The sequence below is a fragment of the Lepisosteus platostomus genome, chromosome 24 (genome assembly GCF_059453375.1).
Source record: "Lepisosteus platostomus isolate fLepPlt1 chromosome 24, fLepPlt1.hap1, whole genome shotgun sequence".
In the NCBI taxonomy this organism is placed as follows: Eukaryota; Metazoa; Chordata; class Actinopteri; order Semionotiformes; family Lepisosteidae; genus Lepisosteus; species Lepisosteus platostomus.
In genome coordinates this window covers 2794358-2806659 of record NC_142634.1, presented here as the reverse complement: position 1 = coordinate 2806659, position 12302 = coordinate 2794358, and positions in this window count along the sequence as shown.

Genomic DNA, 12302 nt, shown 5'->3' with positions numbered 1-12302 from the left:
TTCGGGCTGAAAAACACGTTTTGAAAAGTGTGATGTTACTGCCCCATAACTTACATGGGGTTGACCAAACTTGCAGAAACATGTTTATTTCTGCTGAAAAACACGTTTTGACCCTTTCTGCACACTGGGGTTAAGGGATGAGTGTGTGGGAACTTCTGAGCCTTGCTGTTACTAGTAGATTCAGCTGTCTGAAAAAACGCGTTTATTTCGGGCTGAAAAACACGTTTTGAAAAGTGTGATGTTACTGCCCCATAACTTACATGGGGTTGACCAAACTTGCAGAAACATGTTTATTTCTGCTGAAAAACACGTTTTGACCCTTTCTGCACACTGGGGTTAAGGGCTGAGTGTGTGGGCACTTCTGAGCCTTGCTGTTACAAGGAGATTCAGTTGTCTGAAAAAACGCGTTTATTTCGGGCTGAAAAACACGTTTTGAAAAGTGTGATGTTACAGCCCCATAACTTACATGGGGTTGACCAAACTTGCAGAAACATGTTTATTTCTGCTGAAAAACACGTTTTGACCCTTTCTGCACACTGGGGTTAAGGGCTGAGTGTGTGGGCACTTCTGAGCCTTGCTGTTACAAGTAGATTCAGCTGTCTGAAAAAACGAGTTTATTTCGGGCTGAAAAACACGTTTTGAAAAGTGTGATGTTACTGCCCCATAACTTACATGGGGTTGACCAAACTTGCAGAAACATGTTTATTTCTGCTGAAAAACATGTTTTGACCCTTTCTGCACACTGGGGTTAAGGGCTGAGTGTGTGGGCACTTCTGAGCCTTGCTGTTACAAGGAGATTCAGTTGTCTGAAAAAACGCGTTTATTTCGGGCTGAAAAACACGTTTTGAAAAGTGTGATGTTACTGCCCCATAACTTACATGGGGTTGACCAAACTTGCAGAAACATGTTTATTTCTGCTGAAAAACACGTTTTGACCCTTTCTGCACACTGGGGTTAAGGGCTGAGTGTGTGGGCTCTTCTGAGCCTTGCTGTTACAAGGAGATTCAGTAGTCTGAAAAAACGCGTTTATTTCGGGCTGAAAAACACGTTTTGAAAAGTGTGATGTTACTGCCCCATAACTTACATGGGGTTGACCAAACTTGCAGAAACATGTTTATTTCTGCTGAAAAACACGTTTTGACCCTTTCTGCACACTGGGGTTAAGGGCTGAGTGTGTGGGCACTTCTGAGCCTTGCTGTTACAAGGAGATTCAGTTGTTTGAAAAAATGCGTTTATTTCGGGCTGAAAAACACGTTTTGAAAAGTGTGATGTTACTGCCCCATAACTTACATGGGGTTGACCAAACTTGCAGAAACATGTTTATTTCTGCTGAAAAACACGTTTTGACCCTTTCTGCACACTGGGGTTAAGGGCTGAGTGTGTGGGCACTTCTGAGCCTTGCTGTTACAAGTAGATTCAGCTGTCTGAAAAAACGAGTTTATTTCGGGCTGAAAAACACGTTTTGAAAAGTGTGATGTTACTGCCCCATAACTTACATGGGGTTGACCAAACTTGCAGAAACATGTTTATTTCTGCTGAAAAACACGTTTTGACCCTTTCTGCACACTGGGGTTAAGGGCTTAGTGTGTGGGCTCTTCTGAGCCTTGCTGTTACAAGGAGATTCAGTTGTCTGAAAAAACGCGTTTATTTCGGGCTGAAAAACACGTTTTGAAAAGTGTGATGTTACTGCCCCATAACTTATATGGGGTTGACCAAACTTGCAGAAACATGTTTATTTCTGCTGAAAAACACGTTTTGACCCTTTCTGCACACTGGGGTTAAAGGCTGAGTGTGTGGGCTCTTCTGAGCCTTGCTGTTACAAGGAGATTCAGTTGTCTGAAAAAACGCGTTTATTTCGGGCTGAAAAACACGTTTTGAAAAGTGTGCTGTTACTGCCCCATAACTTACATGGGGTTGACCAAACTTGCAGAAACATGTTTATTTCTGCTGAAAAACACGTTTTGACCCTTTCTGCACACTGGGGTTAAGGGATGAGTGTGTGGGAACTTCTGAGCCTTGCTGTTACTAGTAGATTCAGCTGTCTGAAAAAACGCGTTTATTTCGGGCTGAAAAACACGTTTTGAAAAGTGTGATGTTACTGCCCCATAACTTACATGGGGTTGACCAAACTTGCAGAAACATGTTTATTTCGGCTGAAAAACACGTTTTGACCCTTTCTGCACACTGGGGTTAAGGGCTGAGTATGTGGGCACTTCTGAGCCTTGCTGTTACAAGGAGATTCAGTTGTCTGAAAAAACGCGTTTATTTCGGGCTGAAAAACACGTTTTGAAAAGTGTGATGTTACTGCCCCATAACTTACATGGGGTTGACCAAACTTGCAGAAACATGTTTATTTCTGCTGAAAAACACGTTTTGACCCTTTCTGCACACTGGGGTTAAGGGCTGAGTGTGTGGGTACTTCTGAGCCTTGCTGTTATAAGTAGATTCAGCTGTCTGAAAAAACGAGTTTATTTCGGGCTGAAAAACACGTTTTGAAAAGTGTGATGTTACTGCCCCATAACTTACATGGGGTTGACCAAACTTGCAGAAACATGTTTATTTCTGCTGAAAAACACGTTTTGACCCTTTCTGCACACTGGGGTTAAGGGCTTAGTGTGTGGGCTCTTCTGAGCCTTGCTGTTACAAGGAGATTCAGTTGTCTGAAAAAACGCGTTTATTTCGGGCTGAAAAACACGTTTTGAAAAGTGTGATGTTACTGCCCCATAACTTATATGGGGTTGACCAAACTTGCAGAAACATGTTTATTTCTGCTGAAAAACACGTTTTGACCCTTTCTGCACACTGGGGTTAAAGGCTGAGTGTGTGGGCACTTCTGAGCCTTGCTGTTACAAGTAGATTCAGCTGTTTGAAAAAACGCGTTTATTTCGGGCTGAAAAACACGTTTTGAAAAGTGTGATGTTACTGCCCCATAACTTACATGGGGTTGACCAAACTTGCAGAAACATGTTTATTTCTGCTGAAAAACACGTTTTGACCCTTTCTGCACACTGGGGTTAAGGGCTGAGTGTGTGGGCACTTCTGAGCCTTGCTGTTACAAGGAGATTCAGTTGTCTGAAAAAACGCGTTTATTTCGGGCTGAAAAACACGTTTTGAAAAGTGTGATGTTACTGCCCCATAACTTACATGGGGTTGACCAAACTTGCAGAAACATGTTTATTTCTGCTGAAAAACACGTTTTGACCCTTTCTGCACACTGGGGTTAAGGGCTGAGTGTGTGGGCACTTCTGAGCCTTGCTGTTACAAGGAGATTCAGTTGTCTGAAAAAACGCTTTTATGTCGGGCTGAAAAACACGTTTTGAAAAGTGTGATGTTACTGCCCCATAGCTTACATGGGGTTGACCAAACTTGCAGAAACATGTTTATTTCTGCTGAAAAACACGTTTTGACCCTTTCTGCACACTGGGGTTAAGGGCTGAGTGTGTGGGCTCTTCTGAGCCTTGCTGTTACAAGGAGATTCAGTTGTCTGAAAAAACGCGTTTATTTCGGGCTGAAAAACACGTTTTGAAAAGTGTGATGTTACTGCCCCATAACTTACATGGGGTTGACCAAACTTGCAGAAACATGTTTATTTCTGCTGAAAAACACGTTTTGACCCTTTCTGCACACTGGGGTTAAGGGCTGAGTGTGTGGGCACTTCTGAGCCTTGCTGTTACAAGGAGATTCAGTTGTCTGAAAAAACGCGTTTATTTCGGGCTGAAAAACACGTTTTGAAAAGTGTGATGTTACTGCCCCATAGCTTACATGGGGTTGACCAAACTTGCAGAAACATGTTTATTTCTGCTGAAAAACACGTTTTGACCCTTTCTGCACACTGGGGTTAAGGGCTGAGTGTGTGGGCTCTTCTGAGCCTTGCTGTTACAAGGAGATTCAGTTGTCTGAAAAAACGCGTTTATTTCGGGCTGAAAAACACGTTTTGAAAAGTGTGATGTTACTGCCCCATAACTTACATGGGGTTGACCAAACTTGCAGAAACATGTTTATTTCTGCTGAAAAACACGTTTTGACCCTTTCTGCACACTGGGGTTAAGGGCTGAGTGTGTGGGCACTTCTGAGCCTTGCTGTTACAAGGAGATTCAGTTGTCTGAAAAAACGCGTTTATTTCGGGCTGAAAAACACGTTTTGAAAAGTGTGATGTTACTGCCCCATAACTTACATGGGGTTGACCAAACTTGCAGAAACATGTTTATTTCTGCTGAAAAACACGTTTTGACCCTTTCTGCACACTGGGGTTAAAGGCTGAGTGTGTGGGCACTTCTGAGCCTTGCTGTTACAAGTAGATTCAGCTGTTTGAAAAAACGCGTTTATTTCGGGCTGAAAAACACGTTTTGAAAAGTGTGATGTTACTGCCCCATAACTTACATGGGGTTGACCAAACTTGCAGAAACATGTTTATTTCTGCTGAAAAACACGTTTTGACCCTTTCTGCACACTGGGGTTAAGGGCTTAGTGTGTGGGCTCTTCTGAGCCTTGCTGTTACAAGGAGATTCAGTTGTCTGAAAAAACGCGTTTATTTCGGGCTAAAAAACACGTTTTGAAAAGTGTGCTGTTACTGCCCCATAACTTACATGGGGTTGACCAAACTTGCAGAAACATGTTTATTTCTGCTGAAAAACACGTTTTGACCCTTTCTGCACACTGGGGTTAAGGGATGAGTGTGTGGGAACTTCTGAGCCTTGCTGTTACAAGGAGATTCAGTAGTCTGAAAAAACGCGTTTATTTCGGGCTGAAAAACACGTTTTGAAAAGTGTGATGTTACTGCCCCATAACTTACATGGGGTTGACCAAACTTGCAGAAACATGTTTATTTCTGCTGAAAAACACGTTTTGACCCTTTCTGCACACTGGGGTTAAGGGCTGAGTGTGTGGGCACTTCTGAGCCTTGCTGTTACAAGGAGATTCAGTTGTTTGAAAAAATGCGTTTATTTCGGGCTGAAAAACACGTTTTGAAAAGTGTGATGTTACTGCCCCATAACTTACATGGGGTTGACCAAACTTGCAGAAACATGTTTATTTCTGCTGAAAAACACGTTTTGACCCTTTCTGCACACTGGGGTTAAGGGCTGAGTGTGTGGGCACTTCTGAGCCTTGCTGTTACAAGTAGATTCAGCTGTCTGAAAAAACGAGTTTATTTCGGGCTGAAAAACACGTTTTGAAAAGTGTGATGTTACTGCCCCATAACTTACATGGGGTTGACCAAACTTGCAGAAACATGTTTATTTCTGCTGAAAAACACGTTTTGACCCTTTCTGCACACTGGGGTTAAGGGCTTAGTGTGTGGGCTCTTCTGAGCCTTGCTGTTACAAGGAGATTCAGTTGTCTGAAAAAACGCGTTTATTTCGGGCTGAAAAACACGTTTTGAAAAGTGTGATGTTACTGCCCCATAACTTATATGGGGTTGACCAAACTTGCAGAAACATGTTTATTTCTGCTGAAAAACACGTTTTGACCCTTTCTGCACACTGGGGTTAAAGGCTGAGTGTGTGGGCTCTTCTGAGCCTTGCTGTTACAAGGAGATTCAGTTGTCTGAAAAAACGCGTTTATTTCGGGCTGAAAAACACGTTTTGAAAAGTGTGCTGTTACTGCCCCATAACTTACATGGGGTTGACCAAACTTGCAGAAACATGTTTATTTCTGCTGAAAAACACGTTTTGACCCTTTCTGCACACTGGGGTTAAGGGATGAGTGTGTGGGAACTTCTGAGCCTTGCTGTTACTAGTAGATTCAGCTGTCTGAAAAAACGCGTTTATTTCGGGCTGAAAAACACGTTTTGAAAAGTGTGATGTTACTGCCCCATAACTTACATGGGGTTGACCAAACTTGCAGAAACATGTTTATTTCGGCTGAAAAACACGTTTTGACCCTTTCTGCACACTGGGGTTAAGGGCTGAGTATGTGGGCACTTCTGAGCCTTGCTGTTACAAGGAGATTCAGTTGTCTGAAAAAACGCGTTTATTTCGGGCTGAAAAACACGTTTTGAAAAGTGTGATGTTACTGCCCCATAACTTACATGGGGTTGACCAAACTTGCAGAAACATGTTTATTTCTGCTGAAAAACACGTTTTGACCCTTTCTGCACACTGGGGTTAAGGGCTGAGTGTGTGGGTACTTCTGAGCCTTGCTGTTATAAGTAGATTCAGCTGTCTGAAAAAACGAGTTTATTTCGGGCTGAAAAACACGTTTTGAAAAGTGTGATGTTACTGCCCCATAACTTACATGGGGTTGACCAAACTTGCAGAAACATGTTTATTTCTGCTGAAAAACACGTTTTGACCCTTTCTGCACACTGGGGTTAAGGGCTTAGTGTGTGGGCTCTTCTGAGCCTTGCTGTTACAAGGAGATTCAGTTGTCTGAAAAAACGCGTTTATTTCGGGCTGAAAAACACGTTTTGAAAAGTGTGATGTTACTGCCCCATAACTTATATGGGGTTGACCAAACTTGCAGAAACATGTTTATTTCTGCTGAAAAACACGTTTTGACCCTTTCTGCACACTGGGGTTAAAGGCTGAGTGTGTGGGCACTTCTGAGCCTTGCTGTTACAAGTAGATTCAGCTGTTTGAAAAAACGCGTTTATTTCGGGCTGAAAAACACGTTTTGAAAAGTGTGATGTTACTGCCCCATAACTTACATGGGGTTGACCAAACTTGCAGAAACATGTTTATTTCTGCTGAAAAACACGTTTTGACCCTTTCTGCACACTGGGGTTAAGGGCTGAGTGTGTGGGCACTTCTGAGCCTTGCTGTTACAAGGAGATTCAGTTGTCTGAAAAAACGCGTTTATTTCGGGCTGAAAAACACGTTTTGAAAAGTGTGATGTTACTGCCCCATAACTTACATGGGGTTGACCAAACTTGCAGAAACATGTTTATTTCTGCTGAAAAACACGTTTTGACCCTTTCTGCACACTGGGGTTAAGGGCTGAGTGTGTGGGCACTTCTGAGCCTTGCTGTTACAAGGAGATTCAGTTGTCTGAAAAAACGCTTTTATGTCGGGCTGAAAAACACGTTTTGAAAAGTGTGATGTTACTGCCCCATAGCTTACATGGGGTTGACCAAACTTGCAGAAACATGTTTATTTCTGCTGAAAAACACGTTTTGACCCTTTCTGCACACTGGGGTTAAGGGCTGAGTGTGTGGGCTCTTCTGAGCCTTGCTGTTACAAGGAGATTCAGTTGTCTGAAAAAACGCGTTTATTTCGGGCTGAAAAACACGTTTTGAAAAGTGTGATGTTACTGCCCCATAACTTACATGGGGTTGACCAAACTTGCAGAAACATGTTTATTTCTGCTGAAAAACACGTTTTGACCCTTTCTGCACACTGGGGTTAAGGGCTGAGTGTGTGGGCACTTCTGAGCCTTGCTGTTACAAGGAGATTCAGTTGTCTGAAAAAACGCGTTTATTTCGGGCTGAAAAACACGTTTTGAAAAGTGTGATGTTACTGCCCCATAGCTTACATGGGGTTGACCAAACTTGCAGAAACATGTTTATTTCTGCTGAAAAACACGTTTTGACCCTTTCTGCACACTGGGGTTAAGGGCTGAGTGTGTGGGCTCTTCTGAGCCTTGCTGTTACAAGGAGATTCAGTTGTCTGAAAAAACGCGTTTATTTCGGGCTGAAAAACACGTTTTGAAAAGTGTGATGTTACTGCCCCATAACTTACATGGGGTTGACCAAACTTGCAGAAACATGTTTATTTCTGCTGAAAAACACGTTTTGACCCTTTCTGCACACTGGGGTTAAGGGCTGAGTGTGTGGGCACTTCTGAGCCTTGCTGTTACAAGGAGATTCAGTTGTCTGAAAAAACGCGTTTATTTCGGGCTGAAAAACACGTTTTGAAAAGTGTGATGTTACTGCCCCATAACTTACATGGGGTTGACCAAACTTGCAGAAACATGTTTATTTCTGCTGAAAAACACGTTTTGACCCTTTCTGCACACTGGGGTTAAAGGCTGAGTGTGTGGGCACTTCTGAGCCTTGCTGTTACAAGTAGATTCAGCTGTTTGAAAAAACGCGTTTATTTCGGGCTGAAAAACACGTTTTGAAAAGTGTGATGTTACTGCCCCATAACTTACATGGGGTTGACCAAACTTGCAGAAACATGTTTATTTCTGCTGAAAAACACGTTTTGACCCTTTCTGCACACTGGGGTTAAGGGATGAGTGTGTGGGAACTTCTGAGCCTTGCTGTTACAAGGAGATTCAGTTGTCTGAAAAAACGCGTTTATTTCGGGCTAAAAAACACGTTTTGAAAAGTGTGCTGTTACTGCCCCATAACTTACATGGGGTTGACCAAACTTGCAGAAACATGTTTATTTCTGCTGAAAAACACGTTTTGACCCTTTCTGCACACTGGGGTTAAGGGATGAGTGTGTGGGAACTTCTGAGCCTTGCTGTTACAAGGAGATTCAGTTGTCTGAAAAAACGTGTTTATTTCGGGCTGAAAAACACGTTTTGAAAAGTGTGATGTTACTGCCCCATAACTTACATGGGGTTGACCAAACTTGCAGAAACATGTTTATTTCTGCTGAAAAACACGTTTTGACCCTTTCTGCACACTGGGGTTAAGGGATGAGTGTGTGGGAACTTCTGAGCCTTGCTGTTACAAGGAGATTCAGTTGTCTGAAAAAACGTGTTTATTTCGGGCTGAAAAACACGTTTTGAAAAGTGTGATGTTACTGCCCCATAACTTACATGGGGTTGACCAAACTTGCAGAAACATGTTTATTTCTGCTGAAAAACACGTTTTGACCCTTTCTGCACACTGGGGTTAAGGGCTGAGTGTGTGGGCTCTTCTGAGCCTTGCTGTTACAAGGAGATTCAGTAGTCTGAAAAAACGCGTTTATTTCGGGCTGAAAAACACGTTTTGAAAAGTGTGATGTTACTGCCCCATAACTTACATGGGGTTGACCAAACTTGCAGAAACATGTTTATTTCTGCTGAAAAACACGTTTTGACCCTTTCTGCACACTGGGGTTAAGGGCTGAGTGTGTGGGCACTTCTGAGCCTTGCTGTTACAAGGAGATTCAGTTGTCTGAAAAAACGCGTTTATTTCGGGCTGAAAAACACGTTTTGAAAAGTGTGATGTTACTGCCCCATAACTTACATGGGGTTGACCAAACTTGCAGAAACATGTTTATTTCTGCTGAAAAACACGTTTTGACACTTTCTGCACACTGGGGTTAAGGGCTGAGTGTGTGGGCACTTCTGAGCCTTGCTGTTACAAGTAGATTCAGCTGTCTGAAAAAACGCGTTTATTTCGGGCTGAAAAACACGTTTTGAAAAGTGTGATGTTACTGCCCCATAACTTACATGGGGTTGACCAAACTTGCAGAAACATGTTTATTTCTGCTGAAAAACACGTTTTGACCCTTTCTGCACACTGGGGTTAAGGGCTGAGTGTGTGGGCACTTCTGAGCCTTGCTGTTACAAGTAGATTCAGCTGTCTGAAAAAACGAGTTTATTTCGGGCTGAAAAACACGTTTTGAAAAGTGTGATGTTACTGCCCCATAACTTACATGGGGTTGACCAAACTTGCAGAAACATGTTTATTTCTGCTGAAAAACACGTTTTGAACCTTTCTGCACACTGGGGTTAAGGGCTTAGTGTGTGGGCTCTTCTGAGCCTTGCTGTTACAAGGAGATTCAGTTGTCTGAAAAAACGCGTTTATTTCGGGCTGAAAAACACGTTTTGAAAAGTGTGATGTTACTGCCCCATAACTTATATGGGGTTGACCAAACTTGCAGAAACATGTTTATTTCTGCTGAAAAACACGTTTTGACCCTTTCTGCACACTGGGGTTAAAGGCTGAGTGTGTGGGCACTTCTGAGCCTTGCTGTTACAAGTAGATTCAGCTGTTTGAAAAAACGCGTTTATTTCGGGCTGAAAAACACGTTTTGAAAAGTGTGATGTTACTGCCCCATAACTTACATGGGGTTGACCAAACTTGCAGAAACATGTTTATTTCTGCTGAAAAACAAGTTTTGACCCTTTCTGCACACTGGGGTTAAGGGCTTAGTGTGTGGGCTCTTCTGAGCCTTGCTGTTACAAGGAGATTCAGTTGTCTGAAAAAACGCGTTTATTTCGGGCTGAAAAACACGTTTTGAAAAGTGTGCTGTTACTGCCCCATAACTTACATGGGGTTGACCAAACTTGCAGAAACATGTTTATTTCTGCTGAAAAACACGTTTTGACCCTTTCTGCACACTGGGGTTAAGGGATGAGTGTGTGGGAACTTCTGAGCCTTGCTGTTACTAGTAGATTCAGCTGTCTGAAAAAACGCGTTTATTTCGGGCTGAAAAACACGTTTTGAAAAGTGTGATGTTACTGCCCCATAACTTACATGGGGTTGACCAAACTTGCAGAAACATGTTTATTTCTGCTGAAAAACACGTTTTGACCCTTTCTGCACACTGGGGTTAAGGGCTGAGTGTGTGGGCACTTCTGAGCCTTGCTGTTACAAGGAGATTCAGTTGTCTGAAAAAACGCGTTTATTTCGGGCTGAAAAACACGTTTTGAAAAGTGTGATGTTACAGCCCCATAACTTACATGGGGTTGACCAAACTTGCAGAAACATGTTTATTTCTGCTGAAAAACACGTTTTGACCCTTTCTGCACACTGGGGTTAAGGGCTGAGTGTGTGGGCACTTCTGAGCCTTGCTGTTACAAGTAGATTCAGCTGTCTGAAAAAACGAGTTTATTTCGGGCTGAAAAACACGTTTTGAAAAGTGTGATGTTACTGCCCCATAACTTACATGGGGTTGACCAAACTTGCAGAAACATGTTTATTTCTGCTGAAAAACACGTTTTGACCCTTTCTGCACACTGGGGTTAAGGGCTGAGTGTGTGGGCACTTCTGAGCCTTGCTGTTACAAGGAGATTCAGTTGTTTGAAAAAACGCGTTTATTTCGGGCTGAAAAACACGTTTTGAAAAGTGTGATGTTACAGCCCCATAACTTACATGGGGTTGACCAAACTTGCAGAAACATGTTTATTTCTGCTGAAAAACACGTTTTGACCCTTTCTGCACACTGGGGTTAAGGGCTGAGTGTGTGGGCACTTCTGAGCCTTGCTGTTACAAGTAGATTCAGCTGTCTGAAAAAACGAGTTTATTTCGGGCTGAAAAACACGTTTTGAAAAGTGTGATGTTACTGCCCCATAACTTACATGGGGTTGACCAAACTTGCAGAAACATGTTTATTTCTGCTGAAAAACACGTTTTGAACCTTTCTGCACACTGGGGTTAAGGGCTTAGTGTGTGGGCTCTTCTGAGCCTTGCTGTTACAAGGAGATTCAGTTGTCTGAAAAAACGCGTTTATTTCGGGCTGAAAAACACGTTTTGAAAAGTGTGATGTTACTGCCCCATAACTTATATGGGGTTGACCAAACTTGCAGAAACATGTTTATTTCTGCTGAAAAACACGTTTTGACCCTTTCTGCACACTGGGGTTAAAGGCTGAGTGTGTGGGCACTTCTGAGCCTTGCTGTTACAAGTAGATTCAGCTGTTTGAAAAAACGCGTTTATTTCGGGCTGAAAAACACGTTTTGAAAAGTGTGATGTTACTGCCCCATAACTTACATGGGGTTGACCAAACTTGCAGAAACATGTTTATTTCTGCTGAAAAACAAGTTTTGACCCTTTCTGCACACTGGGGTTAAGGGCTTAGTGTGTGGGCTCTTCTGAGCCTTGCTGTTACAAGGAGATTCAGTTGTCTGAAAAAACGCGTTTATTTCGGGCTGAAAAACACGTTTTGAAAAGTGTGCTGTTACTGCCCCATAACTTACATGGGGTTGACCAAACTTGCAGAAACATGTTTATTTCTGCTGAAAAACACGTTTTGACCCTTTCTGCACACTGGGGTTAAGGGATGAGTGTGTGGGAACTTCTGAGCCTTGCTGTTACTAGTAGATTCAGCTGTCTGAAAAAACGCGTTTATTTCGGGCTGAAAAACACGTTTTGAAAAGTGTGATGTTACTGCCCCATAACTTACATGGGGTTGACCAAACTTGCAGAAACATGTTTATTTCTGCTGAAAAACACGTTTTGACCCTTTCTGCACACTGGGGTTAAGGGCTGAGTGTGTGGGCACTTCTGAGCCTTGCTGTTACAAGGAGATTCAGTTGTCTGAAAAAACGCGTTTATTTCGGGCTGAAAAACACGTTTTGAAAAGTGTGATGTTACAGCCCCATAACTTACATGGGGTTGACCAAACTTGCAGAAACATGTTTATTTCTGCTGAAAAACACGTTTTGACCCTTTCTGCACACTGGGGTTAAGGGCTGAGTGTGTG